We start from the raw sequence: 5,092 nt of genomic DNA, 5'->3' as shown, positions 1-5,092 counted from the left end.
TGTGTGTAATCACTTGAGATTTCCTGGCAGATGGAGGCTCAGTAAACGATAATGCATTTATACCTTGTGCAATTCCACTCTGGTTCCTTCCCACCTTTGCCTTTGCTGTGGTCAGCACATGTTTGCTTTTTCAATACGTAATCAGAAGTGCCATCTGTATTGAAAGGGAGACTGCGATATAAATGGCTCTCTTAAGAACCAAGCAATGATATCTATACTTTTTATGTGTGCTTGCCGACAGGCATTTATGAAAATGACTTTTAAGGTTTGCTGACCCTGGTTTGATCCAATCTGTTGATTTCTGATCCATCCATTCCCATAAGAGTGCCTGTATATGCATGCAAATATGGAAATAACTTTAAAATGTAATTTTTAGGAAAAGTAGATTCCTAGAAAATGATAGATATTTTGAATCAATAAACTGGCCGGGCGCGGTGGCTCACGCCTGTAATCCTAGCACTCTGGGAGGCCGAGGCGGGTGGATTGCTCGAGGTCAGGAGTTCGAGACCAGCCTCAGCAAGAGCGAGACCCTGTCTCTACTAAAAATAGAAAGAAATTATCTGGCCAACTAAAATATATATATAGAAAAAAAATTAGCCGGGCATGGTGGCGCATGCCTGTAGTCCCAGCTACTGGGGAGGCTGAGGCAGTAGGATCGCTTAAGCCCAGGAGTTTGAGGTTGCTGTGAGCTAGGCTGACGCCACGGCACTCACTCTAGCCTGGGCAACACAGCGAGACTCTGTCTCAAAAAAAAAAAAAAAAACGATAAACTTAATTTTCTACATAATGATTCTGTGAGCCTTAACTTACATCACTTAACACTGTTATTAAAAATAATATTTTTTCATCTTAAGCCAACAAGTCATGCTTTTTAATAGTATGCTTATCATTACAGCAAGACTAATTGTATGGACAGAGGTACTCTTAGTTTATAGAGCCAATTAATTTTACCCATCCATAGATTATGTATATGTGTAATATATGTAAAATTTAGTTTTCAGTTTTGTACAAAAAATTACATTTCTTATTTTTTAGTTATAAAGAAATACATACATACATATAAGTATATTTAGTAAAGATTGTAATGAGGAATTGTATAATTTATAGTAGAAATATAGAACAATGTAATAGTTAGGACATAGGCATTGGAATAGACTACCAAGGTTTCACTCTTAGCTCTACTTTTTCCCATTAGTCACTTAAATACTCTTTCCATCATTTTTTCAATCTTTTTTTTTGGCATGGTTTTTGAGAACTTAAAGTGTTTACACATAACCAACAAAAAATAAGAACACTATACATTTTGTATGTGATCATTAATAGCATTAATAATGATTGTAGTGTTAATATAAAGTTAAGAATAATACTAATAATTAGTGATTAATACTTTCAGTAATAAACTAAACAAGAAAGAGATGACGAATTTTAGAAAGTGAGTAGTACTTTTTCATTAAATATATCCATTTCTACATACAACTCCTTACCCACCTGCCATTCCCATATTTTACTAATGCAATGCATATGACTAGAATCTGAAAGAACTCCTATCTTTGGTTATTAACAATGCTTACAGTTTTAATAAACAAACAAAAAAGTCTCCTTTAGAACACAACTCATTTATCCTGAAGACTTTTTTTTTTTTTTGAATGGGCAGTCACCACTTTATTTTATTTTATTTTATTTTTATTTCAGCTCATTATGGGGGTACAAAAGTTCAGGTTATATATATTTCCCATGCCTCCTCATCCCCCCGAGTCTGAGCTTCAAGCGTGTCCATTCCCTAGACAGTGCTCATCGCACTCATCACATAGGTATGTACCCATCCCCTCCCTCCCAACCCCCCCAGTCAGAACTTCAAGCGTGTCCATTCCCCAGACAGTGCGCATCACACTCGTCAAGTAGGTATACACCCATCCCTTCCCCCAGCCCCCATCTCTGTCCGATACCCAATTGGTGTTATTCCCAAATGTGCACTTAGGTGATGATCAGGGAAACCAGTTTGCTGGTGAGTACATGTGGTGCTTATTTTGAAATTAACTTAGAGTGAGAATAGCCAAGAATTAAATTTAGTTGTATTCTAAATTTAAACCTAGAGATTCCTAAACGCGCACACACACACACACACACACACACAAAACCAGACTTCATGTTTTGACTTTCAAATAGGAAAATACCATTTTAAAATTGATTTTTATATCTGTAAGAGGTTTAAAAATTACCTTAGAAATTCTATTTTATATCAACAATTAAAGAAAGAGAGTAGAGAAGGCCATATTCTAGAGGAAAAATAAAAATAAACATTGATTTTTTTTCTTACTTCTGAAAAAGACAGGAATAACAACAGGAATGGGGAATAACCTAGATGAAATAGGCCACTTCCTTTAAAGACACAATAGCGAAAACTCATACAAGGAGAAATAAACAATCTGAATAGGCCTATATCTATTCAAGAAATTGAATCAATAGTTAATGACCATCCAAAACAGAAAGCACCAGACCCACATGGGTTCACTGGTGAATTCTACCAAACATTTAAGAAAAGATTATAGTTTCCTACAATCTCTTTCAGAAGACAAAAGTAGAAGAAATACTTCCTTAATCAGTCTATGAGGCCAACATCACTTTACAACTAAATCCAAATAAAGACATTATGGGAAAAGAAAACTACAGAGCAATATTTCTTAAAATCCTTAATAAAATGTTATCAAATCAAATTCAGCAGTATATATAAAGAATTATATATACACCATGACCAAGTAGGATTTATTCCAGGTGTGCAAGTCTATTTCAATAGTTAAAAATCAATTATTGTAATCAATCACATCAAAGGCTAAAAAGAAGAATCATTTGATCATATCAATGTATACAGAAGAAGCATTTGACAAAACCCAACATTTATTCATTTAAAAAAACTCTCACTATAGTAGAAAGTGCAACTTCCTCAGTTTGATAGAGTATCTATTTTAAAGTATTATAGCACTCCTTTTCAACTTCATACTGGAATTACTAGCTAATTATTTTTTAGGAAGAAAGAAGTCAAACTTTGTTCACAGATAGCATGATTGTCAATATAGAAAATCTGAAATTATCAGTAAAACAATTTCAGGTACTAATACACAAATATAGCAAGGTTTCAGGACACAAGATTAGTGTACAAAAGTCAATAGCTTTCAATACCAGCGAGGAATAAGTGTAATTTGAAATTTAAAATACAATACCATTTACATTAACACTCCTCAAAATGAAATACTTAGGTACAAATCGAACAAAATATGTAGAAGATTTATGTGAAGAAAACTACAAAACTATGATGAAAAATAACAAAGAGAAGTAGATAATGGAAAAATATTTCACATTCATGGATCAAAAGCTTCAATATTGTTAAGATGTCAGTTCTTCCTAAACTAAACTGTAGATTCTTTGCAATCCTAACCACATTCCAGCAAGTCTGATTTAACAGTTTATATGGAGAGACAAAAGGCCCTGAATAACCAACCCAATGTTGAAGAAGAAGAAAGCTGAAAGACTGACACTGTCCAACTTCAAGAGATACTATAAACCTACACTAATCAAGACATTGTCATATTAATGAAATAATAGACGAATAGGTCAGTAGAACAAAATAGAGAGTACAGAAATAAACCACATAAAAACAGTCAACTGACTAAAAGAACATAGGCCATACAATGGATAAAGGATAATCTTTTTAACAAATGATGCTGAAACAACTGAATATCCAAATGTAAAACGTGCATTTAGACCTCATACCCTTCACAAAAATTAACTCAAAATGGATCGCAGACCTAATTGTAAAATATAACAACAAGAACAACAACAAAATTCCTAGAAGATAACATGTGAGAAAATCTAGATCATCTTGGGTTTTGCAATAACTTTTTAATATGACACCAACATAATTCATGAAAGTAATAATTGATATACTTAACTGTATTAAAATTAAATCAAATTCTGCTCTGGCAAAGACACAATCAATGGAACAAAAAGACAAGCCATAGACTGAGGAAAAAAAAAATCTATCAAAAGACATATCTGATTAAGGATTGTTACCAAAAACATACCAAAGATCCTTAAAATTCAGCACCTGATCAAAATATGGGCCAAAAGCCTTAACTTATGCCTCACCAAAGAAGAAATACAGATGGCAAATAGACATATTAAAAGATGCTCCACATTATATGTCATCAGGTACATGAAAATTAAAACAGCAATGAGATACCATGACACATATACAAGAATGACCAAAATCCAGAACATTGACGCCTAATGTTGTTAAGAATGTGGAGCAACAGAAACTCCTATTCATTGCTGGTTGGATGCAAAATCATATAACCACTTTGGAAGACAGTTTGGCAGTTTCTAACAAAACTAAACACACTTTTCTCATATGATCCAGCAATAGAGCTCTTTGATATTTATCCAAACTAGATGAAAATTTATGTCTATACAAAAATCTGCATACTAATATTTATAGAAGTTTTTTTTTTAATTGCCAAATTTTGGAAGTAAACAAGATATCTTTTGGTAGGTGAATAGTTAGACTGGAGCATCTAGACAATGGAATATTATTTAATGCTGAAAAGAAATGAGTGTTCAAGCTATGAAAAGAAATAGAAGAAACTTAAATGCATAACACTAAATGAAAGAAGCTATTCTGAAAAGGTTACACACTGTATGACTGCAACTTATGACATTCTTGAAAAGGCAAAGCTATGGAAACAGAAAAACATCAGCACTTGTCAGGGGTCGGAGGGGAGTGCGGGATGAATAGGTACAGCATGAAGGATTTTTGGTTCAGTGAAGATATTCTGTATGACATAATGGTGGATACATGTCATACATTGTCTGGACCCATAGAATATAGGGTTCATCAAGATTGACCCCTATGTAAACTATGGACTTTAGATGATAATGATGTGTCAATGTAGGTCATCAGTTGTAAGAAATGTATCACTCTGGTAGGGGATGTTGATAACAAAGGAAGCTATGCATGTGTGGGGCTTGGGGTATATGGGAAATCATTCCACCTTCCTCTCAATTTTGGTGTGAACCTAAATCTTCTCTAAAAAATCAT

Source organism: Lemur catta, chromosome 3, assembly GCF_020740605.2.
Source record: "Lemur catta isolate mLemCat1 chromosome 3, mLemCat1.pri, whole genome shotgun sequence".
Lineage (NCBI taxonomy): Eukaryota > Metazoa > Chordata > Mammalia > Primates > Lemuridae > Lemur > Lemur catta.
This window is presented reverse-complemented; position numbering follows the sequence as displayed.